This window comes from Anser anser (assembly GCF_964211835.1).
Source record: "Anser anser genome assembly, chromosome: 1".
In the NCBI taxonomy this organism is placed as follows: domain Eukaryota; kingdom Metazoa; phylum Chordata; class Aves; order Anseriformes; family Anatidae; genus Anser; species Anser anser.
In genome coordinates, this window is record NC_139720.1 from 56,105,742 (window position 1) to 56,116,438 (window position 10,697).

General features: G+C 40.8%; 1 long non-coding RNA gene across 1 annotated transcript in view; it reads right to left on the bottom strand.

Moving 5' to 3' along the window:
• The window catches only part of LOC310901917, a 42,391-nt gene that overhangs the window by 12,143 nt on the left and 19,551 nt on the right, over positions 1-10,697 (bottom strand). Inside the window, exon 6 of the long non-coding RNA XR_014586303.1 lies at positions 7,694-7,851. This is a non-coding gene — a long non-coding RNA (uncharacterized lncRNA). The remainder of the gene's footprint in view (positions 1-7,693; positions 7,852-10,697) is intronic.

Genomic DNA, 10,697 nt, shown 5'->3' on the forward strand with positions numbered 1-10,697 from the left:
GTGTGTACATCATCTTTCAAAAAGGTATGTGTACATGCTTAGGTTAAGGCTGCATGCATGCTTGAGACATTTGTTACAACCCACACACGTGCCAAACATGTATTTATCTATGTGTGTGTGTTTATGTATCTGTTCCCCAGTCCTTGTCCTCACCCAATCAATCATTCCCTTGCTTGTTCTCTTACTCACACTCTTAAGTATTTATCAGAACCGATACCCCGCCTGCTCTCTTTCCTGCTCTTATGATGAATAGTAAAATACAGTCTTAAATACTTTGCATGTCAACATCAATACTTGGTTAGTTTTCATGACAAAACATCACATTCCCCTATTATTGCAGAACTTTTCACTTCTATGGTACCTCCATGAGAAGCGGGATTATTAAGTATCCTTACAAGAACAAAATCCAACAAAACATAGAAAAGGACAAAAGGACTTACTCTTTCTAAGAAAATAAAAAAGTATATAGAAAAAAATTGAATCCTTAAGAGGAATTGGCATAAGACAGTGATTTTTCACCTGTAAGACTAATTGTGATCTAAACTATCAGTAATTTTCATAAGTCACCAATATCTAACAAGAGATCAGTACCAACATAGACTGACAGTCTCAATCAAATTCATAACAAAGTGTTCCTCTCTCCACAAAGTAATTATTCAGTGCTACTAATTGATCCCTATCTCACTGCAATTTCTGTAAAAATCTCTAGAAGTCTAGAAGAGAGGCCTGGTCAAATCTCCACTAAAAATACCAAAAAGAGTTCCAGTGACAACCGTGAAAGACGGCTTAGGTCCAAAAAAGAAATTTGAATAGATACTACAGCTCTTTAGATGTAAAAGCAATTCTTGCACACCAGGTAACAATATACTGATTCAATAAAGACAAACTTCATATCCAAAAACTTCATAGCCTTTACGCTGAGGACACATCAATGATTTGTTTCCAAAATCATTTGTCTATCATTTTCACCAGCTTTTTTTTTTTCAGCAGAGAAAGTGTGTGTGAGAAGTGTGATTTCTGCTGTCTGTATCCCCATAGCTACTAGAAACAGCTAGAAAGGGAATTGGGCACATCACAGCATACAAAATGTCAGGTTAACAAATTCCATCACAACAGCTCAGAGAAACAGACGCTAGCTTTCTCCCACCTTCGTCCTCCCATATCACTAAAAGAACGAAAAAAAGATAAGTCACCAACAGAAAACTATCCAAAGCCACGTAAGGGGACCAAATATGTCCTTCAGAAACATAAACCCCTCTAAAAATAGAGAACAGCTATGCAAGTCACTTGTTTTTACTCATAGCAGTAATAAAAGGTCCTTGTAAAGGATTCGCACAAGCTCTGTGCTGTTACAGTAGCATCTGGTCTCCCCATTGCTGGAGAGAAATGGTGAAGAGGATTTAGAGCATGTGTAACCTGAGAGAGAAATCATCTGTCATTCCCTCACAGGGCATTAGCAAACTTTCTCTCTCCTGAGATAAAGAAGAGCCACTTTCCTTCCCCTGCCTCCCGCGGATACAGCTTTAAGCATTTTTATACTATACATGCTTATGACTAATGTTAATAGTTAGAAAAAAAAAATCCATCTCTATTAAGAAAAGGCAAGGGAAGCCCCATTGAAAAGAGACCATATTCTGTGTGGTACACAGGGTGAACTTGGTAGCAGAGAAGCTGAGTAGCAAACAGATCCTCTCTGTGAAAGAGGATACCCTTGCTCCACCCAAGTAAAACTTTCGTGGGCTGTATTTCTCATGATTAAGATCCAAAGCAACAAAAAAAGACAAAAGGATGCTTCATTATTGAAGATACTGTCTCAAGAAAGGATGCAATATTCAGTTCCTTGCATAAGACCACTATATTGTGTGGTCTCATGCAATCAGTTAATCTGTTGGAGTTTACGTTTTCTGCCCTTTAACAGGAGAAAGTGTTGTTGGAAAACAAAAATCCAAGAGAGTCAGACAAGTAAAGGAAGATATGGAGGTAAACTAGCTCAAAGATTAGTGGGGTTTTCAGTATGACCTGCTACTTGTTTTTCTCTTCCTCAGAGTAGAGGGGAGAAATGTCAGCAGAAGCGCAGAAAAATAGCAGAGATGATACATTTCAAAGAGGCAAAATGCTGCCGAATAGCACATCACTTTCATCTTGCAAGCCTCTGCTTGATCCAAAAGCAAGATATTAACAATCCCTTTACTGAAAATATCTCACTCTTCTTCAAGACAACAGCTTCAGTGTCCCACTGAGATCAAAACTCAAAGTGCCTAGGAGTTACTGCCTGTTACAAATGGCTGTGAAAACACCACAACACAAGCTAAAAGCTCTGTTGCATATCAGTCAAGTCTGTACCACATGCTACATTTGATGCTCCACTTCTAGATTACATTTCTTTTACCTAAACATGAAAGACTCACATTGTTTTGAAAGGTGAGGTGCAAAAAGGCCTAGCAATAATTTATATAAGAGGTGGCCAAAAATATTAACATCCAAGAACAAAATATATGCCCATAATGAGCATCAGTTCAGATGTGAAGAATGCAAAAAGGCACTGTGAGTTTTTATAACATGGTTTAGTCCAATATTATTTTTTTTCAAATAATAGTGTAGATCATGTAAATCATGTAAAACTTTTTCACACTACCTAGGAAAAAATGAAATCCTCCTACATAAGATTATTAACAAGGTGATGAGATTATTAGCAAAAGGAATGTCTAAAAAAGAACTGTAAGAAGTTGTGTTACATTGGTAATGTCAGGGAAGATGTCATTACCCTTTAGGAATATGCAGGAGAGCCTTTCTTTGATAAATTTTCTTCTGAGAAGACAAGAGAATAAGGACGTTACAAAAGATAAGCTAGAAATTTCAATTTTATATATAACCAAGGGAGTCCCAGATTCAGCAGAAGAGAGTGCTGCTGGATCAGTAACACCAGTGCAGGTCCATTCATGTGAGAAGTACAGGTAGTAAAACTAGAGATTTTCTTCCTGCAGTCCTCCCTTTAGGCAACCTAAAGAGATAAAGGAGAGAAAGTATAGGAGAATTCAGTGTCTGAGTCTGATTCAATCTGCAAACTACATGGAGATATTTCTTTAGTGCCAGTAAGTTTGTTTTGTGTGCATCTGTATATTAACATCTGAAGTGGGACTGCTGAATTCATTTCATCAGGGTGACTAAAATAATATTACTGAATAATTACTTTTATTTACTGATATTCTCCTCGGCTGGATTGAAATCATGACCTAAACCTGAGAAGACATCCCATTTACCAATTCTGTAAATGGACGAATTGTTTTTCTAATGAAATATTGACAATAAACAAACAGCTGACTCAACTGTGCTCCTTTTCTGATGTTAGTTATAGACTTTCTTAGCCAGCACTTTCCACTTGAGAGGTTGGCAGGGAAAGCCCAAACTTGCCATTTAAGCATCACTGCTATGGAATTATTTCTACTCAGTTTACCCAGAAATATATAAATCCTTTACAAACTTCTGACTTTTAAATACATCTCACTGTGCACTAACAACTCTGAAACAAATTATAAAAACGTAAGAGAAAAACAAAAACAAACAAACACCAATAAAAACCAGCAGATTCATTAGTAAATAACTAACAAAATTTGGCTTACCACAGGATTCCAATTGCTAAAACTGAAGTCATATTTCCCCAAAAGCTGTTTTCCCTGATCTAAATGCTTCGACTGCTCTCCTACCAGCAGTCTATTATAAATGGGAATAAGTAATGAAGCCATCTTTCTGCTGTGCTAATTTTCCTAGAATATAACCCCTGTGGTAATAATTACATGGGCTTATCCATCCCAGTGTGAACAACACCAGAGTGTCAGTTATGACAAATGTCTGATACCCACGAGTGTCTTGTAAAGAAAACCAACTGTTTCCATCCTCTTAACCTGGGGTCAGGGTTTCCCACTGGGACTAACAGCTTTTTTTTCTCCTGCTGTAAGTATCCATTTGAGCGTTGCTCTAAGGTGTTAGGATGCACAGACCTGCTCTTTCAGCACTAGCTTTTTCTTGTTTGGTAATCTGAGCCTAGCTCTCATTGGGGGTTTACATAGAAACACCTATCACTGGTTTTTATTTGTATTATCTCCTTTGGGTGATACAGCTTATGACATTTCACTTTCTTTTCCACATAATTTGCAATACAAGCTGCGGAATTCCCAAAACTCAATGGTGGCATGGACTATTAGTGACCTACTTCTAGCCTCTGGGGTATCTGTTGTAGCCATTTGCTATTTTCAGCTTTTGAGCCAATTATCAGAGGAGTCGTGTAAAAACAGAACCACTAAAACTGGATCCTAGGAGTACAAACTTCTATCAGGCAAACCAAATAACAGTTCATTGCAAGGACTATTAAGTAGTAATAGAAGCTAAAAAAGCCTGAAGCAGTCTTATATACTACATCTGGCAGGACAAAATGATAATTAGTATACAAAACAATTGACATTTTCAGTCACAAATTAGTATCGTAAAATATATGTGTACCTGAACAGGAATGCTCATATGCAGCCTAAAGAACACAGATAAGAAGCAAAAAGCAGCATATAAGCAAAAAGTCACAGTAATCAAGGACAGAAGTTTCCTGTTTTTTTATTAGGAATCAAACATTTTTTTTCCTATGGATACCGTGAGTCATTCTTTTAACTGATGCATTTCTCACATACATTCTGTCTACCTGATCCTTCCACTTTTCACACACGTGGTTATCATAAACTACACCAAGGAAAATAATTTAAGAACTACCACACTGGATCATAAGAAAAGAAAAGGGAGAAGGGGGAAGGGGGGAGGGGGAGGGCGGGGAAGGGGGGAGGGGGAGGGCGGGGGAGGGCAGGGTAGGAAAAAGTTCCCTCTAGCCCAGAATCCTGTCGCTAACCATGGACATATATAAAAGCCTTTGGAACAATGTAAGCAAAAGGCAAACACATTATGAAACTTTTCCCTAATCCTACTCCAAATCCCAACCACTTTTGCTCAGGAACTTCCCAGGCTGGAGGTGGCCTGTATAAATTTGGTAACCTTCACTGGAGCTCTCTTCCACAAATCTGACTATTCCCTTCTTCAACACATTAAAGCTATCAGCACCACAAAATCCTTGGCAAACAGTTTGCCAGAATACATTTAATAGGTGCTACATCCTTTACTATGTATATGCATCCTTTGAAAAAGTTGCAAATTGTACTCACCAATATGAAAGGTTTAGTGCTCCTTTCTCCAGGAGAGGTTTGCCCTAAAATTCTGGACAACTTCTAATGTGGGCAATGATATTTCATCTTCCTAATAACTCCCTGTTGTGTTACATTAATTAAAACTAATATTCACTCCCACTTCTCCAAAAGACTTTTGGTACAGCATTTCTAGAATCCAGAACCCCAATATTGTATGGTTTATGGTTATATGGAGCAGCTAAAGCATCTCATTTCAGATAAGAAAAACAGCAAGATGACACTTCTTCCTTCCTTTATTTAGAAGTAATATGAAAGAGGACTATATACCAGGGATACTGTAAGAAGGAGCAAGTTTGACAGCAAGAGCAGGAGGAAGAAGCATCCACTTACATCCTAATGTACAAGGAAAACACCAAAGAAAATAATGCCATTGTAAGGATTCCTATGCTGCCTCTAAACTTAGGTGAGGTCTGCTGAGCTTTGCTGTAGAGGAAGATGAAGCGGTTCCCATATAATGAATGATGACTATAAAATGCTTCAAGATGTTCTGAAATATACAGCAGGCATGCAATATTTGTTTATTTATTTATTTTAAGATTTTAAATGGTTGTGGGAGTTGTTTCCAAATCTAAATACAATGTAGATGGGCACATATGTGTCTTGGACTGCAGAAAATTCAACCAGATTTATCATTCTTGGCTTATAACCTAGGAACAGGTTAGAGACTATAGCAGATATTTTAGAATACTTTACAAGCTCAGATAGCAAAGTAACTCTGTATTATGCTGGGCACCACAGTACCACAAAAATGTCAACAGAACTGTGAGAATACCAAAAACAAACAGGAAAAAAAATATTACAGGTTTAGAGAGACTGATTCATGAGGAAAGATGTAAAACAGATAATTCTTTATAGAGGCCATAGCCCACCTAACGCAAGGACTGGAGGATGTTATAACTGTAAAATCAAATGGAAGGCATAAACAGTGAAAAAGACAGTACAAAAAGAAGACTAATACAGAAAATTATATGAAAGACTGGTAAGCTAAAAATATAGGAGAAATGTTAACTGGCAACCAAGACACATTTTTTATCAATGAAACCTCTGAATTTTAGAATATGCTTTCAAATAAGGGATGTCATATGGCTTACATGTACTAGATGCAGAAGATAGAAGCAGGATAAGCTTCCTTTTTAAAGTGCCAGTAATGCACATGATGCTAAGACCAAAAATTCGAGGTACATTGGCTGATATGGACTCGAAGCACCTTATTACTCAGATCACAGTTGTTTGTGTGGCAGAAGTGAAAAAAAAGAAGTGAAAATGGATGAGAGTCCCAATTAGCTCCGCAGTGTCTAAGTATCTCAAAGGGGAAGCCCAGTCCTTTTTTTTTCCTGAATGAACCTGACTGAGATGATGACTGCTGTAAGACAAACATCCTTCCTAAATTCTATCACTTCACATGGGTGAACTCTCAGTGATCAGATGCCCTGTTGCCACGATGCTGTGTCTTTCAGCTTCAGCCAGATTTGTACTAATAACCTAGAAGGATCAGATTTTGAATGTATTTTTCTCCCCCCCCCCCCCAAAAAAAAAGAGCAAACATTTTAATTAATGTGATACTTGACATCTTGACATATAACACAGACCTCACTATCTGCCCGAGGAGGTCATAAGTCTGCTTCTCTTTGTAAATAAGCATTAGCGGGAATTGAGTAAATGGATAAGAAAGCTATCCTGATTAGTGGAAATCCTTTCTCACGGCTGAATTACACAGAGGAATCATGGCTAGCTCTGCACTTGCTCTCCTTTCACCAGTGGACAAAGGCACTAATTCCAATGGATCAGACAGAAATGGAAGTCACACTGGTGGACAAAAAGACAGTCCTACAATCCATATCCCCTCTAAGCTGCCAAAAGAAGATAAGAGGGAAATATTGCTCTGCCTGCTACCACATGGTAGCACATTTCAAATGTGGCATCCTGCTAATAACCACGAGATGCTGGTATCTCTAAACCAGAATCTAATCGTGGTACTACATCAAAGGTGTATAATATGCGAAAGCGTAATGCAAACTCCACATCACTGAACGCAGCTAACAGCGTACTGTGAATCATACTGCTCCAAAGGCAGCACACCGTTTGTGAACCCACAAGAATCAGTGATTTCAAAAGGTAATTAAATACAAAGTCTCACCTTCTCTACGCTAGGGCACAGAGAGTGTTTGTCAAAGCGAGGAAGAAAGGAGGCTACCTGAAATGTAATATCACTTTCCTCACTAACTGTAGCACAAGCAAAAATCGAAGACCACTAAAGGAAATGTAATACAAATATACAGGAGAGAGAATATTAAACTGATTAAATTAACCCTTGTCATATTTGATTCAATAAAGCGTCCCTCTTTTGAAATTATCTAAAACTCCTGAAGAATTTCCAATTTTTCACAGAACTCGGCATCAAAATGACGCTGGCATTAGCAAAATATTTTTAAATATTCTAATCCCATACGTACCTCAATTATCTTTCCTCGCTTCTAGGATCAATTAATCAAGATAGAAAAATCCAATCTCAGTTTTGCAGCACCTGCCTTTCCTGGAAGATAATTTCAGTTGTATCACAACAGCCTTGGTCACTTTTTAACCTACCAGCTGTTGGTTTTGCATCCTGCAACTGAAAAGATATTTTGTTACTTAAGAATATATTCCAGATAAATATGATTCACAGTCCTTTGTAAAATGTTTCCCCTTGCCAGAAAAAAAAAAAAAAGAAAAAAAAAAACATTAAAGATCAAGAAAAGTGTCCCCAGGTGGATTACAGAGCCGCGAACAGGTCTCAATGGCATTTTTAGCATTGTTACTATTGCTTGATAGAGTAGAAAATAGAAGCATCTTCAAAGGTATGTTTCCCCCAAATATGCAATTCGGCATAAAGAGAATTCATATGCTGAAAAGCTTGCAGTCAACTTATTATGCCTGTATATATTGTAACTCTTCATTTAGAACCCTCCGCCTCTCCTAGGTAAGCTCAGGCTGTAAATTTTTTAGATTTCTTGTCCAGCGAGGCCCAGATCAGAAATTTTGGATGCCCCTGGAAGGATGAACAACCAGCACTACCAAAACAGAGCTCGCTGCTGCCTGCAGGAAGCACCTCCCTGAATACCCTGCGGTAAAGAGGACCACATCTTGACTGTGGCCTATACAAGAAAAAAAAAAAAAGAAAATTAAATTAAAAATAAAAGTATTTCTGCCTTCTGCCAAGGCCAGAAGGGAGAGCTGAATGTTGCAGCCTTAGGTGCGGGAGGCAGCTTAGGGCTGTTTCCTCTTGTTTCGAGCAGTGTCTGCCAGAGCTGGAGGGAAGAAAGGACAAACTCCTGAATGTCTTTGCTTTTCTTCTCTCTGATCGGATGGTTGCATCTTCCTGGCCCTTTCCTTCTGAGCAGAGTCCCGTCTCCCAAGCTGAACCTGATTCATCGCGATGGGTCCCTCTGAAGCCGCCTTCGTCTGATGGGAGATGAAGAGCCCTCCTGCCTCTCTCCGTATCAATAAAGTTCCCCCGTCGGTTTGCCGAGGTAATAGGTTTTCACAGCCAGGGGAAGGTGAGTGCCAAGGATTATTAATAGTGTTCCTTGATTACTTAAGGGAAAGATAAATGTGACACCGTCACCAAAATCCCTGAATACCTGATACCACTGAGGAGTGGGTATCACCTGCCGAAAATAGAAGGAGAGAGAGAGGTTATATAAGGGGGATTCCTACCCCGAGTTTCACCTCTTTTTGACCACCTCCATATCTAACAACCTGCTCAAGCCTCCTTGGGAGAGATCCGAAAGGTAAGTAGCAAGAAAACGTTCAGACTTCCACAGCCAACGTGGATGCGCCTGCTCCCGGCCGGAGCCCAGGACCTTTGCCTGAAGGGAAATAAATAAGGAAATTCCTCCATCCCTCCGGCCCTAGAGCCCTTCCCACAACCAAAACCCGAGAGACAAAGAGGTGCAAATCTTCCAAACACAGAGGAGTGGCTTCCCGCAGAGAAGACTCCAACCGAGAAGAAAGGGCCATTAGGAGGGGGAAATGGGTGAACGAGTTGAGGGGGAGCGAGGATGAAAAGCAGGGAGAAAGTGAGAAAATGGAAATAACAAAAGAGGAAAGGGAGGGGAGAAAGTGAACGAGAACTCGAGGGCTCGTTGAACAGGATTTACTGAAGTCCTCAGTCATACACCACAGGTAAAAAAAAAAAAAAAAAAAAAAAAAAAAAAAACACTCCAAAACACGTGGCAGAAAGAAAATCGCTCTTTGCTATAAGCGATGGGATGGATTTGCTCTCCTTGATGTGCTCATTAGGAAGATTAAAGAGATGTGCCGCCCTCTTTGCAAAGAACTCCCGGCTTTCTGCTTGTCTGCAGCTTGAATTTTGGCGAGGGGGCTTCTTGCTGTTCATTCAACTGTCCCTGACTCGCTTGCTTTGGGCGAGGGAGGGATTGATTTCTACTTCATTTCCTTGATGGTTTACTTGGTGAGGGTACCAGCGTTCTGGCTCTAGTGGAAGGGGGAGCTGAGCTATACGAAAGCTTCTGTGCAGTCAACTTGGGAATCCACGGTGTCGAATTTGCAAATAGTTCGGGCAGCAAAATTGGCAAAACCTCAGCAAGAAAGAAAAACGCGTCACTCATCTCGGAGGGATGATGGAAAAAAGGCGAAGGGTCGGGCGTGAAGCTGCCGATTCGTGAAACGCCTTTTCTATCAGAATAACATACCAGCCTTGACTAAAGCTTGGAGGTTCAGAGCTTCTAGAAGGCTGCTGGATGTCCTCAAAGCGGGTTTTGTGTTTTTTGGCACCTCTCACTCGTTTCTTTCCACGCTCAGGCCCCTTGCGCGCAGGAGGAGGCTTGTGTTGCTGGCGGGGGCAGCCCTCCAAAATCGATGCGTGGTCAGCACAGCGGGGCTGACACCGAAACACGACTCGCCCGGCGGATGGGCAGCGGCCACCCCTGGTTGTAGGGACCTGAAAGGAGGCGCTGGGGCTCCAAGGGAGAGGGGACATCAGCGAGGGGCTTCCAAGAGGGTCGTAGGAAAGCGAAGAAGGCGTGGAGAGGGAAGCCCGGCTCCTCTGCAGATCGCAGCGATGCTGAGCTTGGCAAAGAGAGGTGGATGAGGATGTCGGGTCAGGCTGGAGTCGTCTCCACTGGAAACAAGAAGGGGCTTTTCTCTCTTCCATCGGTTAAGCAGAAATAAAGAGACGCCAGTTACAGAAGATCGTGCAACCAGCACGTTGATATCTCTCATAAAGAGTTATGCATTGATGGGACCGCATTTGACCCGTGTAAAACAGGCTACCGGGTTTAAACCTGGGCTACGCGAGGCTTTCCCAGCCCCATCCTCCCAGCTCAACCCCGCTAAAGGCAGGGCCCCGAGCACAGCCCCGGCCCTGCCCTGTTTTCCCTAGGGAGGTGGACTCCGCTCCCCCATCCATCACCGCTGTTTGTCCTTGGAGAAAACAAAGCCTCTCTTGTATCCTAG